A 19,897-nucleotide genomic window follows, 5' to 3' on the forward strand; every position below is an offset into this window, starting at 1 on the left:
GGAAGCTATCATACCTGTGATAGGGGTAAGCAAAACTGTTGAATGGATAAACTATATATACTATAATCAACAGAGGTTCATCAACTACACCGATGATGCACTGGAGGCCTTAAGGCAACAGCTAGCTGCAACTAGCAGGGTGGCGTGGCAAAACAGGTACTGGTTTGGCTTTTGGCAGAGAAAGGGGGTGTGTGTGTAATGTTTGGAGACCAAGGCTGCACTTTCATACCGAACAATACTAGCCCAGAAGGGTCTTTCACCCGAGCAATGGATAAGTTAAGGAATCTGCGGATGGAGGTCCAACAGAATGCAGGGTTCGGACATCAGTTCTTTGATTGGTTGGAAAGTAGACTCGGAGGATGGGGAGCATGGATGACTAAAGTAGCAATAACTGTCAGTATTGTGTTGTTGAGTTGTGCATTTGTGCTGTGCTGTTTTCTTCCTTGTCTCAAATCTTTTGTAGTGCGTGCTGCAACCAAACAGTTTCCGATGCTCGTGACGATTGCCGAAGCTAGCGTATTGGAGACAGAAACACCGGAAATGTATCGTTACAGCCTACAACACCTGCAGGATGAACAGGAGCAGAACGACAGTGTGGGAGTAGATTGTAAGGGCTTTTGAGTCTTTTTCCCTGTCTCAGGTACAAAGGGACAGGTTTTTGGCTCAGCGGCCCAGGGTAACAGGGAGAGAATACTTTGAGGTCTTGGCGCAGGAAATTTTAGTTTAACCCGAGATTTGGGAATAAGTGCTTGAGTTTATTGGGGTTTTTGTGCGCAGACTCTTAGTCTTCTCTCTGTGTGAGTGTGAGACCCAGAGGGGTCTCAAAGGGGAAATATATTGGAGAATATGAATATTATGGAGTATAAAACTTAATGCTAAAAACTATGGTGTGTTGGTATATGCTAGGGAGAGGTGGCTGGGAGCGGTCGCCAGCTGTGAAGTTGCTGTGTAACCAAAACTGTGTGAAATGCTAAAGGACAATGATGTGTCAATATATGCTAATCAGGTATCCAATTGAATGTAGAGACAATATGTGTTAATGAACAGTAACTCAGGGATCTTTGAACATGTCGGCTGTGTAACTAAAGCAATGTAGAGACAATATGTAGGGATATTTTGCGTTGAACTTGTCGGCTGTGTAACTAAAGCAATGTAGAGACAATATGTAGGGATATTTTGCTTTGAACATGTCTGCTGTGTAATTAAAACTATATAGTCGACTAGAACAAATAAGTCAATAGGTAAAAACAATAGTAACTGTGATATGCACCGCTTGGATATGTTAATGCAGCTAAACCAGGTTTGCTTTAAAAAGCGGCTGTATCCGAGAATCGGGAGGCATTCAGCGACTAGCTCAATGACTGTCTCAACTTTGATTTGCAAATTAAAGTTTAACCCTTCTTGAAGAATTTTCTGCGTCTCCTGGTCATTTGAACAGCACGAAAAACCACGACAGCCCACGCCCAGGATTACGGCTGCACAGGTGGAAGGTCAACTGAGGAAGATCTGTACCAGCAAGGCGGCTGGACCGGATGGAGTTTCCCCACGATTACTGAGGGCCTGTGCGACTGAGCTGGGAGAACCACTACAGCGCATCTTCAACATGAGCCTGGAGCAGAGAAGAGTACCCAGACAGTGGAAAACATCCTGTATTATCCCGGTACCGAAGAAACCACAACCAAAGGAGTTGAATGACTTCAGACCTGTTGCCTTGACGTCGCACGTGATGAAGACCATGGAGCGGCTGATAATACAGAATCTGAGGCCACAAACCAGGCACGCCCGGGATCCTCTACAGTTTGCGTATAAGGAGAAGGTGGGAGTGGAGGATGCTATCACATATTTGCTGCACAAATCACTCTCTCACCTAGATGGGGTCAGAGGTGCTGTGAGGATTACATTCCTGGACTTCTCTAGTGCCTTTAACACCATCCAGCCCAAGATCTTAAGGCACAAACTAACGGAGATGGGAGTAGACTCTCACATGGTGGATTGGATAGTGGACTACTTGACAGATAGACCTCAGTATGTGCGGTTGGGAGACTGTAGGTCTGACACGGTGGTCAGCAGCACAGGAGCACCGCAGGGGACCGTGCTCTCTCCGGTCCTGTTCACCCTGTACACATCAGACTTTCAATACAACTCGGAGTCCTGCCATGTGCAGAAGTTCGCTGATGACACGGCCATAGTGGGGTGTGTCAGGAATGGACAGGAGGAAGAGTATAGGAAACTGATACAGGACTTTGTGATATGGTGCAACTCAAACTACCTGCGTCTCAATATCACCAAGACCAAGGAGATGGTGGTGGACTTTAGGAGATCTAGGCCTCATATGGAGCCAGTGATCATTAATGGAGAATGTGTGGAGCAGAAGACCTACAAGTACCTACAAGACCTACAAGTATCTGGGAGTACAGTTAGAGGAGAAGCTAGACTGGACTGCCAACACAGATGCCTTGTGCAGGAAGGCACAGAGTCGACTGTACTTCCTAAGAAGGTTGGCGTCATTCAATGTCTGTAGTGAAATGCTGAAGATGTTCTATAGGTCAGTTGTGGAGAGCGCCCTCTTCTTTGTGGTGGCGTGTTGGGGAGGCAGCATTAAGAAGAGGGATGCCTCACGTCTTAATAAGCTGGTAAGGAAGGCGGGCTCTGTCGTGGGCAAAGTACTGGAGAGTATAACATCGGTAGCAGAGCGAAGGGCGCTGAGTAGGCTACGGTCAATTATGGAAAACCCTGAACATCCTCTACATAGCACCATCCAGAGACAGAGAAGCAGTTTCAGCGACAGGTTGCTATCGATGCAATGCTCCTCAGACAGGATGAAGAGATCAATACTCCCCAATGCCATTCGGCTTTACAATTCAACCGCCAGGAGTAAGATATGTTAAAGTGCCGGGCTAAGACTCAATGTATTTAAGTAAACTACTTAAGAACTTTTTAAAAGCTATTATTAATGCTTTTTGAGAGAGTGATTTAGATGCATATCATATTTTTACTGAGTTAAGTATTGTATGTAATTAGTTTTGCTACAACAAGTGTATGGGACATTGGAAAAAAATGTAGAATTTCCCCATGGTGATGAATAAAGTATCTATCTATCTATCTATCTATCTATCTATCTATCTATCTATCTCGCTCTCTCTCTCTTATGGTTCAGTCCACAGTTACCGCTGTCAGCCTGTGACTGACGTCATAGCCCCGCCTCCTCACGCCGGCGCTCTTAAAGAAACAGTCGCAGTACGACCGCAGGCTCGTAACAGCCGCAACACAACTTCCCGACTTTTGAACTCAATGCTTCAACTAATAAAGACAACCATGTCATTTGCTTTCTTAACCACCCGATCAATCTGTGCAGTCTCTCTCAGTGAGCGATGAACTTGGAGTCTAAGATCCCTCTGATCATCAACACTGTTCAGGGTTTTGCATTTAACAGTGTACTGTCGCATACATTCGACCTACCGAGCTGCCAAGATGATCATCACTAATCAAATCTCACTGAGATTTCTCAGGTCCTGTTGAATTTATTGCCAAGTGCACAAGTACGGGAAGGTACAGGTACAGAGAAACACTGACTTGTGGCAGCATCACAGGCAAGTACATTCAGATAACACCCGGAACATAAATTATACGATTCTCTGTCAGTAACAATCTGTAAATATGTTTTATGTCATTAACAATATATAAAATACATTGTGTCATGATCAATATTGAAATGTGCATTTTGTGTCAATAACAGTCTTGGAAATGTTGAATTTGGTCCCTGTCTCCATTCCTCCTGTAATCCACAACCAGCTCCTTTGTTTTTGTCACAATGAGGGAGAGGTTGTTTTCTTGACACAATAGTGTCGGGGTGATGACTTCTTCTCTGTAGGCTGCCTCTTTATTTGGGATCCGGCGGATCAATGCAGTGCCGTCAGCAAATCTAATTAGCAGATTGGAACCCGCCACTGCAGCCCCACAGTGCACTATGTACTGATTGCAAAGATACGGAATTGCATGTGAATAGCCTCCCCTCCCCCAACTCCACTCTTTCTGCCTCACCAGCAGACTGGGACATCTCACATCTCGCTGCCTCCGCCAGGACATTAAACTGTGAACAACTGTGGTCAGGGACTGATCTCTGGGGTACTCCAAACGCTACCTCCTTCCAGTCTGAAAACGACCCACTCATCCAGACACACACTACCGGCAGTTTATCGATCTCCAACGAAAAAGCCTAATCACCTACTCCCGATGTTCAATACCATTGCTGACTCTGAGTTTACCACCGTCAAATGCCGGGAGGGACATAACAATCAGAAAGTCTCCAGTCAGAGCCGTGTAAATAAAATGTGATCTCAGTGGGTGTGTGGCGCATGCTCAGAATGCGAAAGAGACAGACAAACTGAGCCAAGTCACAGACTGATGAAGGGGAGGAATGATCCATTTTGATACAGAGAGGGAAGCAGAGTTTGATATTGTGCCTGATGCCGGAACTTTAGCCAGTTAGAAGATGAAATCTTGTTCCTCCCACTTGTTTTGAGCTGTAACAGAGTTTTTATCCGAAGGCACCAAGGAGACTAAAGTTATCTGAGTTGAAATAGATAGATAGATAGATAGATAGATAGATACTTTATTCATCCCCAAGGGGAAATTCAATGTTCCTCCAGTATGATATCACATAAACACAAGACAGACCAAGACTAACTGACCAAAAAACCACATAATTATAACATACAGTTACAACAGTGCAAAGCAATACCATAATTTGATAAGAGCAGACCATGGGCACGGTAAAAAAAAGTCTCAAAGTCCCAGATAGCCCATCATCTCACGCAGATGGCAGAAGGAAGAAACCTCCAACGTGGCAAAACTTCCCGATGCAGCCTCTGGAAGCACCCGAGCACAGCCAACTGTGAGTCCGTCCGAAAACTTCCGACAACTTCGTGCCTCCGACCAGCCCTCCGACACCGAGCACCGAGCACCATCTCTGCCGAGTGCTTCAACCCCGGCTCCGGCCACCAAGCAACAGGCAAAGCCGAGGATTCGGGGCCTTCCTCTCTTGAGATCTCTCCGATCGCTCAGTAGCAGCGTCAGCAGCACAGGCATGTCAGAAGTTTCGCCAGATGTTCCTCCGTGCTTCACACATCCGTCTCAATCAAATCAGGATTGTGCACGGCCCCTACTTACAGATAACGGATATTCCTTACTGGAGTGGCCGCTGCGCCCTGCGTCGTCGCGCCGCCATCTTGATGACAATGTTGTCCTTCACCCACTGACGTAGTTTGTAAACATTTAACAGTGTAGAAAATTCAAAAGATTTGTGTATGGGAATCACAGACACAACAGCACGTTAGTTCTGCTGTATCTGTCAGTTCACCAGCGCTTGAATGCGGCCAATGCTTAAATGTGGAGGCGGACATGCTGGAGAAGACAGCGCCCCACTCGCTACAAGGAGAGCCCGAACACGTGACCATGTCCGCGATCTGTTTGGATACTTCGCCATGACGTTGATAGCACTGTGACGTCATTCACTGGCTCTCATTTTGGAAGGGATTCAGTCGGCCATCGCAGATACACCGACAGCTTCGCTCTGGGAGGCGGCCGTTCACCTGCTCTGTGTGTGTGAAGAGACTCATTCGGTTAACCCACCATGTGATGCTCCGGTGAGTTCACAATAAATAGAGGCCACATTTCTGTCCGGAGTGAGCAAAGAGTTTTACTCAATCATCCCAGCTGCTGCAACACCAGCAACTTCACATCAGGGAGGAAGTTCAAATCAGCTCCGTGTTAAATGTTTAACCATCACGGTGACTGAAGGCAGCTGCAGGTTCATGAGGGACTGTTACTGTCAGATTCTGCAGTTCTTGCGGCTGCTCATCGCACCCAGGACTGAACCCTGGTCACTGAGCATTGGAGGAGTCTGATCTGCTGATGTTAGTCTTAAACTAGACTGGTGTTTAATATTGTGGAGCTGTGAAAGGTAAATCAGTTCTGTATCAAATCCCGTGTGTCAGGTACTTACTGTCTCTATCACACTCACTATGTGCACTAGAGAGGCCACTCGGCCCATCTGGTTTCTGCCCATGTTTCTGTTCCGTATCAGTTTATGAAAATCTATCCCTGCCGTTCCCCTCTCACTCTCCCTGAGATGACAGGTTGCAAATAGTCACCACTCCGTGGGATAGGAGATTTACCTTGAATTCCATAGAATCACAGAAATCTTCAGCACATTACAGACCCTTTGGCCCACAATGTTGTGCCGACCATGTAACCTACTCTAGAAACTGTCTAGAATTACCCTACCGCATCGCCCTCTATTTTCCTAAGCTCCATGTACCTATCTCAGAGTCTCTTAAAAGTCCCTATTGTATCCGCCTCTACCATCATCGCGGGCAGTGCATTCCACACACACACACACATCAGTGTTTGCTTAAAAAAAACTTAGCTCTGACATCTCCTCTGCACCTACTTCCAAGCAGCTTAAACCTATTTCCCCTCGTGTTAGCCGTTTCTGCCCTGGGAAAAAGCCTCTGGCTATCCACACGACCAATGCCTCTCATCATCTTATACACATGCATGAATTTCCTGCATGATTTTCTCCAGGCTGAATAAGACGATGAGCTCACTGTGGTTGTGACGTTCTTCAGGGCTCTGGACGAAGATGGTTAAACTCCTTCTTCTCCGCTCTTTTCAATGTTTTAGGTCACTCTCACAAATTTCAAAGGTCTTCACTTCGAACTGCTGGGTTGTTACAATGCACCTCTGAAGTCTGACAGCAGACTAGCGAGTGAATCTTCGATGGAGCAGAGTCAGAAACCAAGTTGCCAGTCAGGGGTTTGGGGTTCCAGAAAGAGATGGGGTTTACAAGGAGGAGGAAGAAGAGAAACCGAACCTGCAGGATGTGGCTACAAATGAAAGATCAGACACATTTGGAAACTGGTTGATTGGAAAAAAAAGGTGATTAATTTCTGCAAAATACTGGAGGAAATCAACAGATCAGGCAGCAATTATGGAGAGGAATAAATAGAGAACGTTTATACCGAGCCCCTTCAGCACGCCTAGACTGTGTACTCCTCTGCTTAGTTGCTACCTGAACTGCACAGTTCCTCCAGCATTGTGTGTGTGTGTGTGTGTGTGTGTGTGTGTGTGTGTCTGTATTTCTAGCAACTGCAGAATCTCTTGTGTTTTATATCTGCCTTTGCAAGAAGCATCAAATAAATGGAATGCCTGTTGATATTGAGTATATTGGTTTTTGGAGCCGCTTTCTACGTTAAAACAGATACACAGTAAAAACCCTGCGGTGTGGACATGAAACCGTTGCTAGCAGGAATGTTTAATGGCAGCTTGATTACCCATAAACCCCTGGGTTTAAAATTTCGCTGCCTCTGAAGCAACGATCAAATGCGCAGGCATCAAGGTCGATGACGTCGCCGAATAGCACGCATGCGCGCCGTACACAAAGGACCTCAGGAGGATCGGGAAAGTTCAGAATGATTTTCCGGGCTGCTATTTTAAACACCGACTGAGGGACATTTGCTGTGAACTCTGGACATCATAGTCCGCAATCCTGGGACAGTCCTGCTCTCTTCCCTCTCTCTCAGCCCCACGATCCGTACGCGGGCCCCGGGGAGCTTCCGGCTGATGAGGGAATGGGAACCGATGGATCTCTCGGACAGAGCTGAGCTCCAGCTATCTAAATGCAAGGATTAGGAACTCGGAGAAAGGGAAGAAACATCTTTTACATCATCAGTTGAGAAAATCACCTTTGTTCTTTCTCCAATCGTAAACAAGAGAAAATCTGCAGATGTTTGAAATCCAAGCAACACACACAAAATGCCGGAGGAACTCAGCATTAGTACTCTTTTCCATAGATGCTGCCTGGCCTGCTGAGTTCCTCCAGCATTTTGTGTGTGTTGCTTGAGCTACCTCCTCTCGGTCTGCACTTTTCTACCGGGGAGAACATGTTTTGTCCCATTCTCTCTGGGTACATAACGATATCAAGCACCTTTGTCCTGGGCAACAAATAGCTTTCACATCACAAATGTGCCAGACTCCAATGAGACAGAAAGACTACTGCCCTTCTCTTTATGTTCACTGGCATTGCCATCACTGAGTTCACCACCATCTGTCACTTGGGGGAGGGTTCAGGGGATATATTTATGTACAACACAGAAACTGGTGTTACAGTATTGTTGCGATGCAAAAGTTGTTGGAGAATTTACAAGTGTGAAGAAGTGGAGTGATATTTGGAAATCTGACTTTTTAAAGTATCATTTAGCAAGCAAATCACATATGGATGATGTACAAAAGCTCCAGTGAAAAAATCCTTCATAGCCCGCTACAGGCCTGCTGCATAGTTTATGTGAGAGTGCAGATGAACTCGATCAAACCCAGAGGAGATCAAAGTTCTTATCAATTGTGATTTGCTAGCTGTTAAAAGAAATACCTCCCTATTTAAAATTCAGTGTGCTCATGTTGTTGTCAGTGGGTAAAAATTGCACAGCACAAGGTGTTTTGGCACACCGGTCATTACAAAGTAGGTGGGACATTGCTGGGAAGGTGGGGAGACCTCCAGTGCCCCTGATACCCTCACCTACAAGATATGCATCCAGCTGCAGCCTGTAACCCTGCACTTTAAGGAGCTGGAAATGGATGAATTCTGGATCATCTGGGTGATAGATATGACATCAAGAGAGGTGAGTTACACCCAAGGTGCAGGACACATTAAACTAGGTGAGAGTCAGGTAGGGGAATGAGGTTAAATATCCATCGCAGAGTACTCTTGAGGCCATCTCGTACGACAACAGGTAGACCACTTTAGAAACTGTTGGGGGGATTACCTGGCAGAGGTATGTCAAATGGTTGATAGGGGATTTGTTAGTTTGGGGATTAAAATTAGCAGAGATCTAATATCCTGGTGGTAAGGCTTGCTGTTGCTAGTGTGTGGTGGGGAGGGTGTGTCGTGAAACTAAATTTGCAGGGGGGAATTGGAGTCAGAATGCCAGAACAGATAGTGAAGTGGGTGAAATGAATTGACTTATATCATTCATATACATGAGGCGCAGAAATCTTCATATTACTTCTTCATCAAAATGTGCAATGTGTAATTTATAATAAATGGTTTGTACATAGGACAGTGGTTATAACAGAAACACAATTGTATCAGCATAAATTAATCAGTCTGTTGCCCTGGTGGAAGAAGCCGTCCAGGAGCCTGTTCGTCCAGCTTTTATGCTGCGGTACCATTTCCTGGAAGGTAGCACCTGGAACAGTTTGTGGTTGGGTTGACTTGGGTCCACAATAATCCTTTGGGACTTTTTACGCACCTGTCTCTGTAAATGTCCTGAACAATGGGAAGCTCACAACTACAGATACGTCGGGCTGTCCGCACCACTCTCTGCAGAGTCCTACGATTGAGGGAGGTACAGTTCCCATATCAGGCAGTGATGCAGCCAGTCAGAATGCTCTCAATTGTGCCCCTGTGACAGACGTTGTTCAGAGCTCAGATAGAGTCAGCAGACAAAAGGTTGAACGTGGTGCAATGACTGTGCTGAGTTGTGTCTATCACAATGCACGAAGCATCGTAGGAAATCCAGATGAGATCAGGACAGGGAATTGTGATATTGTAGCCATTATTGGGACTTTGTTGCTCCCAACACTCTGAGAGATTTAGAGAAACAAACTTTGTAGAGGTCGCAGACTATGCTTAGAAACAACGGTTGATATAGTAAGCGATTTTAACTTTTTATATATTGAGTGGAACTCCCATACTGTAAAAGGACTAAATGGGGTAGAGTTTGTCAAATGTGCCCTTAATCAGGACGTAGTATTCCCAACATAGAGGTGTGCAATAAGCTGTTAGGAAATGATCCAGCATTAGTGATAGAAATTAGTGTATGGGAACACTTTGTATCTAGCGATTGTAATGACATTAGGTTCCAAGTAAATATGGAAAAGGAGAGGGCTGGACCATGGGTTGAGATTCTAAATTGGAGAAAGGTCAATTTTGATGGTATCAGAAAGATCTAACAAGTGTGGATTGGGACTGGCAGTTTTTCTAGCAAAGGAGTACTTGTAAGTGTGAGTTCTTCGGAAGTGAGGGTGTAGAGTTTGTATGTGCCTGCCAAAATAAAAGTTGTAAGGTAACTGGTGCAGGGAAACTTGGGTTTCAAGAGATATTGAGAGCTCGGATATTTTGTTCCTCTAAATGTCTCAGACTGCTGGGTGCTACCAAGACTCATTAATGACTGACTCATTAATCATCAGTCCAAGCCCTGAGCTTATCTGACTTTTTGTTTAGTCATCTTCTGTTGGTTCCTAAAAGCTTCCCAGTAGTTTTTTGTTCTTTTGTCTGTCCTCTCTTTGGCTTTTATGTTGGCTTTGGCTTCTCATTTCAGCCACGGTTGTGTCCTCCTGCCTTTCCAATGCTTCCACTTCTTTGGGATGTATCTGTCACTCAGCTCCGGAATTACTCCCAGAAACTCCAGCCATTGCTGCTCCATTGTCACTCCTACCTTTTCCCTTCCAAACACGTTTGGCCAGCTTCTCTGTTACAGAAACATGGAGAAGTTCAGTACAGAAACAAACTATTTGGCCCTTCTAGTCAATGCCAAAAAAAAAATGTAAGCTGTCTAATGCAACTACCTGCACTGGGACCATCGCCCTCCATACCCATACCATCCAGGTACCTATCAAACTTCCCTTAATTGAGAAATTGAGTTCATATTCAGCACTTGTGCTGGCATCTCATTCCACACTCTCACGACCATTTCAGTAAAGAGCTTTTCCAATTGTTCCTGTTAAATTTTCACCATCCCCACTTACCCATGACCTCTGCTTGACATCCTACCCAACCTCAGTGGAAAAAGCTGCTTGCATTTACCCTGTCTATACCCTCAATTTTGTAGACTTCTAACAAATCCTCAAAGCAATGTTTAATTTCCTTGTTTATGTTTAGAGCCTTTTTAAGGTTTATGAAATGATGAGGGATGTTGATCGTGTGGATAGCCAGATGTTTGTTACATTGGCCTTTATAAATCAAAGTATAGAGTATAAGAGTTGGAATGTAATGGTGAAGTTGTATTAGACATTGGTAAGACTGAATTTGGAGTATTCTGTGCAGTTTTGGTCACCTAATTACAGGATGGATATTAATAAGTTTGAAAGAGTGCAGAGAAGGTTTACAAGGATGTTGCTGGGACTTGAGAAACTGAGTTACAGAGAAAGGTTGAATGGGTTAGGACTTTATTCCTTGGAATGTAGGAGAATGAGGGGTGATTTGATAGAGGTGTATAAAATTATGATGGGTATAGATAGAGTGAACGCAAGCAGGCTTTTTCCACTGAGGCCAGGGGAGAAAAAAAACAGAGGTCATGGGTTAAGGGTGAAGAGAGAAAAGTTTAAAGGGAATATTAGGGGGTGCTTCTTCACTCAGGGAGTGGTGGGAGTGTGGAATCCGCTGCCAGATGAAGTGGTGAATGCGGACTCACTTTTGACATTTAAGAAAATCTTGGACAGATATATGGATGAGAGGGGCTTGGAGGGATATGGCCCAGGTGCAGGTCAGTGGGACTAGGCAGAAAAATGGTTCTGCACAGCCATGAAGGGCCAAAAGGCCTGTTTCTGTGCTGTAATGTTCCATGGTTCTGTTGTTGAAATTTCCCAGGGAAGAAATGGCGAACATGAGGGGGCATCCAAGCTGCTTGGAAATAGATACTGAGGGGATTTTGGGGTAAGTTTTTTACACAGAGAGTGGTGGGTGCGTGAAATGCACTTCCAGATATTTGTGTGAGATTCCCATCTGCATGTTAACAAAGGCTATTTGCGTCAGAGTGTTCAGTTACTGTGGGGCCAGCAGCCCATGCAGCTCAGTGGTAACAGGGAATAATACCAATGGAGAGAGTCAAACTGAGCCAAGTCACAGATTGGAGATGGCAGAAATGCCCCATTCTTATAGAGACAGGAGGAGCATCAGAGAGTTTGATAGTCATTCCAGATACCAGCATTGTGCCCAGTTAGAAGATGATTTCTCTCTCCAACTTGGGATGAACTTCACTGTAACAGTGTGATGTCAGGTCACACCTTGACAACTCAAGTGATCTCATCTGAAATGTTGTCCTACACCCATTGATGGATTTTGTAAATCTTTTTTACAGGTTAAAAATGACAAGGAATTTGTCTACGGGAATCTCAAATACAACACGCCAGTTTTGCTGTCTTTGTCCAGATATTTAAGAAGTGCAGCAAGGGATTCACACGATCATCCTTCCTGCTGAGACAGTGGGGAGGGATTCACTCTATCATCTAACTGACTGGCATGCCTCTCATTTTACATGGGAGTTCACCTGCTCAGACAGTGGGAATGGATTCACTCAGTCATTTCAACTGAAGGTACCTCAGCAAGTTCACACTGGGCAGAGGCTGGTCATCTGCTGAACTTGTGGGAAAGGATTCACTCGGTCATCTGACCTAATGGCTCACCAGCGAGTTCACACTAGGGAGAGGCCGTTCACCTGCTCATACTGTGGGAAGGGATTCACTCGGTCATCTGACCTAATGGCTCACCAGAGAGTTCACACTGGGGAGAGGCCATTCATCTGCTCAGACTGTGGGAAGGGATTCATTTCGTCATCTAAACTGAAGATACATCAGAGAGTTCACACTGGAGAGAGGCCGTTCACCTGCTCAGATTGTGGGAAGGGATTCACTCAGTCATCCTACCTACTGGTACACCAGTCAGTTCACACTGGGGAAAGGCCGTTCACCTGCTCAGAGTGTGGGAAAGGATTTACTCAATCATCCACCCCAATGGCTCACCAGCGAGTTCATAGTGGGGAGCGGCTGTTCACCTGCTCGGACTGTGGGAGGGGGTTCACTCGGTCATATAAACTGAAGGTACATCAGCGAGTTCACACTGGAGAGAGGCCATTCACCTGCTCAGACTGTGGGAAGGGATTCACTCAGTCATGTCTACTGAAGTTACATCAGCGAGTTCACACTGGGGAGCGGCCGTTCACTTGCTCAGACTGTGGGAAGGGATTCACTTGCTCATCTCAACTGAAGGTACATCAGCGAGTTCATACTGGGGAGAGGCCGTTCACCTGCACAGTCTGTGGGAAGGAATTCACTTTGTCACCTCACCTACTGAGACACCAGTTAGTTCATACTGGGGAGTGGCCATTCACTTGCTCAGTCTGTGGAAAGGGATTCACTGAATCATCTTTCCTGCAGAGACACCAGTCAGTTCACACTGGGAAGTGGCGGTTCACCTGCTCAGACTGTGGGAAGGGATTCAATCGGTTATCTCACCTGCTGTCACACCAGTCAGCCTATACAGGGAAAGGGCCGTTCACCTGCTCAGTCTGTGTGAAGGGTTTCATTTCGTCATCTCAACTGAAGATACATCAGCGATTTCACACTGGGGAGAGGCCGTTCTCCTGCACAGACTGTGGGAAGGGATTCACTATGTCATCTCATCTGAAGGTACATCAGAGAGTTCACACTAGGGAGAGGCCATTCACCTGCTCAGACTGTGGGAAGGGATTCACTTCATCATCTCAACTGAAGGTACATCAGAGAGTTCACACTGGGGAGAGGCCGTTCACCTGCTCAGACTGTGGGAAGGGATTCACTCGGACATCTCAACTACAGAGACACCAGCGAGTTCACACTGGGTAGAGGCCGATTTCATGCTCAGACTTTGGGAAAAAATTCTCTCAGCCAAATCCACCAAATATGTATCACTGTTGACACTGGGGAGATTCTGTTCACCTGCTGTGAATATGGGAAGCGATTCACTCAGTGAATTAAACTTGCGTAACTCTCACTTCAGCTAGCAGCTTAAAATAAGGGGTGATAGACCCCAGCCTGGCTAAACTTAAGAAATCTCGTTTGGATGGATGTTGTGTGATGTGTCCTCTGCTACAAATCAGTACCCTGAAATAACAGTAAACAAAATGTGATTAAACAGTTGAGCTTTGTAATTCTTACTTTGACCAGAGGGTTAGTAAAGAAAACAAATAAAAAAAGAAAAAGGGCCCACTCTCTCCATTTGCATTTTCTCATCTCTCCCTGGCAAAAGACCATGAAAATCACTCTTCCAGACTCACAAGAAAGGACATTTCTGTCATTGGACAGCCCCGCACTCCAAAACCCTGTTATCTCTAGTCACAGCCTAAACATTGCTGCTACTGAGGAACCATTACCTCAGCTGGGAAACATTACTGAGAGGTCGTTACATCAGCAGTGAAACCTTACACCATTTAGGACTTGTGACACACTACCGGGTTCACACTGGGGAGAAAGTTTCAATAAGCTGCATGCTGGATATTTGTTCATCACCGTTGCTGAATGCAATTTCGAGAGTGACTGTCGGTGCTGAACTCTGCAATTATTGCTGCTGCTCACCACACCCAGTTCTGCACCCTGGTCACTGGGCATGGGAGGAGTTTCATCTGCTGCACATTCACCTTTAATGGGACTGGAGTTTAATATTCTTGGTCTAAGACAAATAAATCAGTTCTATTTTCAACTCTGTCTCTGGTACTTACTGAATTTATAACACACCTAGTGTACAGTAGTGAGTCAACTCAAGCCAGCTGGACCCTGCCAGTGATTCAGTTCCACGACAGTCCTTTTAAATCCTCCCCTGTTGTTCATCTCTTGCTCTCCCTGGGTGGTGAGATCCACCACTGGATCCATCATCCAGTGGTGACGGATTCCAAACAGACACCACTCTGTGGTGAAGAGGTTTCCTTTGAGTTTTCTGCAGAGTGAAGAAGTCGAGGAGAAGGAAATCAGAAGTGGGGTGTGGCAATGTCAGAGTAGAAACATTTTGAAGCTGATTGACAGAGAAAATCTTTTGTTTGACTGATGACACGAACAATACCTGTGGTGAAGTGCTCCACTGGTCGAGGAACATGTGTGTGTTGGGAAATGCTTTATCTATTAAGGGAGTTGTTCCTGCTTGTTTATCTTGTAATATTGTATCCAGATGGTTATTATGGATTGTCCTATCTGAAATAATGTATTGATTAACATATAATCTTGTCACCATCTCATCTGCTCAGATCGTTGGGATGTCTCCCATGGAGGGTCGTACTCGTTCAACTGATTAATGTTTCCTTCCATAGTGATGATTAATTTTTTCTGAATTGGCCTCTCATTTAAGATTTCCGGTCTGTATTTCTTATCACAATTGCATATACACACATTGAGTGCTGAATCCAGTTCATTTTTGATGAAAATATATATACCTAGAAGTTTTATCTGACTATTCGGTGATATTTTTTATTTCATGTGTGTTATCTCTCTTCCTCCATCTGTCCAAGGTAGTGTTAATCTCAGTGGGTTTGAGTGTAAATAGTCTTTTCTAAAGCTTTCTTAAGTTCTTGTTTATTTTTCTAAATTTTACTGATTGAAATGGGACCAAGATATTTTTATTTTAAAAGAAGTCGATGTCAGTATTGATGAAAGTGTTTGTTGCCTGTGTTGTATTTGTTAATTACTGAGCTCTATTTGGTAGTTTTTTTTAAAGCCTTGAACTGAATTTTGTCAAAGGTTTTCCCTATTTTGCACTACTTTCTATTTTCTTCACTTGTTGATATTCCAGATACGTGGGGATCAAGAGTCCCGGTGAAGGGTCTTGGCCCGAAATGTTGATTCCCATCCATAGATGCTGCCTGACATGCTGAGCTCCTCCAGCACTTTGTGTGTAGCTCTCTAGATTTCTAGCATCTGCAGGTCCTTTTGTTTCCCAGATACTTATATGTTTCTTGAAAGAAGAAGCCAAGAACAAGCTGGTAGTGGGGTTGTGTGGCTCTGTTGGTAAAATATTAAATAAAATCATTAGAAAGAAGTGGCATAGGGTTGGAAGGTGTAAAATCTGTGGGTAGAATTAAGGAACAGCAAATGTAAAAAAGAATCCCTGATGAGAATTGTACAGAGACCTCCAAACAGTAGTAAGCATGTGGTCCTCAAATTACAATGGGAGATAGAAAATGCGTGCCAAGAGGGCAATGTTACAGTAGTCATGGGGATTGTCATGCAGGTGATTAGGAAAATTGGGATGGTGTTGGTCTCAAGAGGAGGAATTCCTTGAATGCCTACAAAATGCTTTTTTAGAGCAGCTCGTGATTGAGCCCACTTGGGGGTCAGATATTCTGGATTGGGTGTTGTAATAAACCAGAATTAATTAGGTCACTTAAGTCCAAAGAACCTTTAGGGGTAAGTGATCTTAATGTGATCAAATTCACCCTGACATTAGAGAAGGCGAAGCTAAAGTCAGGTGGAATAAAGAGAATTAGAGAGGCACGAGAGAAAAATTGGTCAAAATTTATCAAAAAATACATGGGCCGGGACGAAAACAGAGCAGCAATGTCTGGAGTTTTTGGAAGGCACAGGATATATACAGTGGCATGCAAATGTTTGGGCACCGCGGTCAAAATTTCTGTTCCTGTGAATAGCTAAGCGAGTAAACGATGACCTGATTACAAAAGGCATAAAGTTAAAGATGACACATTTTTTAATATATTTTAAGCAAGATTACATTTTTATTTCCATCTTTTAATATTTCAAAATAACAAAAAAGGGAAAGGGCCCGAAGCAAAAGTTTGGGCGCCCTGCATGGTCATTACTGAGTAGCACCCCCTTTGGCAAGTATCACAGCTTGTAAACACTATTTGTAGCCAGCCAAGAGTCTTTCAGTTCTTGTTTGAGTTAATTTCTGGGTTCAGTCATAAGTAGCAAAGTACTGACTGTGGAAATTACAAATGAGAATATTATTCGAGTCACAGAGAGAAGCAGTACTGAAACAGGCCCTTCTAGTCCATGCTGACCTGTTTTTGATGTTACTGCCTGGTTCCAACTACCTGCACCAGAGCCTCCATACACCTCCCATCCACGTCCTCACCCAAATTCCTCTTTAGTGTCTAAATCAAACCCACATCCTCCACTTCCACTGGCAGCTCATTCCACACTCTCACCAACTTCTGAGTGAAGAATTCCCCTTCAGATTCCCCAAAAATAATTCACTTTCACCCTGAACGTATGTCCAATGTCAGGGTGAGAGGGAGGACGGGGCAGAGAGGGAAGACAGTAAGGGGAGGGGGTGTTTGAGTGCAGAGAGGGAAACAGAGTGAAGAGTTTATACTTAATATCTTTCAGAAAAATGTAATTGAACTTGCTGCAAACCTACTCTCCATATCCTGTACATTCTTAACCAAATTATTGATCCAGATGACAATAATGGTTGACGTCCAAAGTAAATGTTATTATCAGACTACGTATATGTCACTACATACAACCCTGAGATTGTTTTTCCTACAGGAACACTTAGCAAATCTATAGAATAGTAACCGGATCAATGAAAGATCAAGTGGAGCATAGAATTCAACAAACTGCAAATGCAAATATAATTAAATATCAATGAATAATGAGAGCAATGTGGTGTAACCCTGGGGAACCTCACTAGGCCGGGGCCTCGAATCGAATAAACAGCCTCCCACCATCACTCTCTGCTTCCTACCATCAAGACAACTGTGCATCCAGTGAGCCAGCTCTCCCTGGATCCCGTTTGGTCTGACTTTCCACAGCAACTTACCATGTGAACCTTATCAAAGGCCTCACTGATGCCCAACTAGGCCACGATCCTGGGACAGAGGTGTCACCGATCAGACGGCATGGATTTAAGCAGAGGAGAAGAGGGTTAGAGGGATCTGAGGAAGAGACTTCTCACTCAGAGGGTAGCTGAAATCTGGAACACACTGCCCGAGGTGGTGGTGGAGGCAGGTCCCTTCACAACATTTCCGAAATGGATGAGCATTGAAACTGCCGAGATACAGTCGGCTGTGAACCAAGTGCTGATAAATGGGACCAGTGGAGACAGTGAGTGGATGGTCAGAACAGGTATGGCCGGCCAAAGGCCTGTTTCCGTGCTGTGTGATCCACCACTCCGGACATGCTAAATTAACGATGCAAGGCATTGATTTCAAAACTCCACACCCCTCTCCAACCTGAAGTAAACCTGACTGCACCCCTTTGTCACCACTGGGAATATCTGTTTCTGTCAAGGTAACATACAAATTGATCACTTTTGCTAAACAACTGGCAATTGATGAAGTTTCTGTGTCTTCTTCCATTAATGTTGCTGCCTTACAGCAAAACTAACCCTCTCACTGTGTCAGAATCAGTGATTAAATCAGACTCCAAACACTGTGCTTTCATCCCTGCACGTTATAACTGGAACCATCTCACTGAGGGTCTGATGGAGACAAAACCATGTCTTCCCACAGCTGGTTCCACCTGTTGGTGTGTCCTCTTTCCTCCACTTCCAGGGAAGCTGCATCTCGACACAAACTCCTCACTGGAGACGACTTTCTGTACCCGTGACACAGGAAATCACATCACTGTCAGTCTCCTGATACCGTGTCTGACCTGCTCACCTCCGGGTAACCTCCCTCAACAAGCCTCTTCCTCAGTCACCATCTGTGAGATTATTTAAAAATACAATTACTGTAAAACGATCTATCAGACAGCTCCTGTACCCCTCCATCCCGGACGATGGTTTGCTGATTAAAACTCTCTCTCCTCAGCCCCTTCCCTATTCCCTTTCCCTTTGCAAACTCCAGATATGCCAGCTGATCCGAACCCACTGTGAGGACATTTATATCTCACAGGAGGATGTGTTGTTCTCTGATACAGAGGTCACTGACACCACCACTCAGCCGGCCGGGCAGCATCTATCAGAGAGAAAAACCACACTCCCACCCCACCTCCCGCAAAAAACAATGCAATCAGAGGTTTATGATCATTTTCAACATCAAAAGATTGCCCTGACACAAACTGATGAAATGCCTCACAAGGAAACAAAATGCTGAGCAATTCTTTTTCAATCTGGGCATAACGTGTTTCTGGATCAGATAATGAACGAGTTGCATGTGCCACTTGTAGCCATTCCTTATCATGTTATGATCATTTTCAACATCAATAGATTGCCCAGAGGGAATCGGAATGAAAATGTTTGGACACCAGGAAGTCCCGCTCGGAGCGGATAGTTCAAAGGTTAATTTATTATCAAAGCAGGTATCCGTAAACAATTCTTGAGCTTTTTTTCTTCTCCGGAAAACCACGAAACAAAGAAAGAGCATGAAAGTCGTTCAGAGAGAAAAATCAAACTCCCACCTCAACCCCCGCATTAAAAAGATAGCATCCCGATCATCAAATCCCCAAAACCCACCCCTCCCGCACAAAAGGGAACAATATCGTCGACCGCCCCCCCCAAATAAACACCCCTACCCCGCACAACTGCGGAGGAGCCGGTGTCACCAGTGTAGAGGCGGCCGCATCGGGAGCAGCGGACACAACGGGCGAACCCGGAAGATTCACAGGTGAAGTGTCGCCTCACCTGGAAGGATGTTTGGACAACGGAGAGAGTTCGGCCGTCCGGCCCTTTCACTGTGACACCCCGAACTCCACATCAAATCCGTCCAAACGAATCTGGGTGAACTTTAATGACCAATAAATATAATTCCTCTCAGCAATCAGCTGTCTGAGTGATCCCCTGACTCTGAGAGGAAGGGGTATCTATGGTCCACACTGTCAGGGTGCTGAGTTTACCAGGAGACAAAGACTGCAGGGACGAGAGGTTTTCTGTTGACTAATACACTGTGTGTGGACCCCGCTGGCAATTCTGGTGTTGTGACCCGAATCGAGACAAACACCACGCTGCCCACTCCACCAACAACACGGCACAGCCGGACACAAAACAGGGGACTTTACATCCCACAACACTGGATTCAGTGATGAAACGCGTGATTAATGTTGTTGTCCCACCGAAAAATCCATTAAGGTGCTTTTAAATACGAGCGCTCCCCCACAGGTGACGTCACACAGCTCCACCCCACTCGCCTGACGTCAC

General features: G+C 45.1%; 1 protein-coding gene across 2 annotated transcripts in view; it reads left to right on the forward strand.

The window, feature by feature from the left end:
* The window catches only part of LOC140720623 (uncharacterized), a 74,224-nt gene that overhangs the window by 34,104 nt on the left and 20,223 nt on the right, over nt 1-19,897 (forward strand). The window lies entirely within an intron of this gene.

The sequence above is a fragment of the Hemitrygon akajei genome, unplaced genomic scaffold (assembly GCF_048418815.1).
Source record: "Hemitrygon akajei unplaced genomic scaffold, sHemAka1.3 Scf000045, whole genome shotgun sequence".
NCBI classification, from domain to species: Eukaryota; Metazoa; Chordata; class Chondrichthyes; order Myliobatiformes; family Dasyatidae; genus Hemitrygon; species Hemitrygon akajei.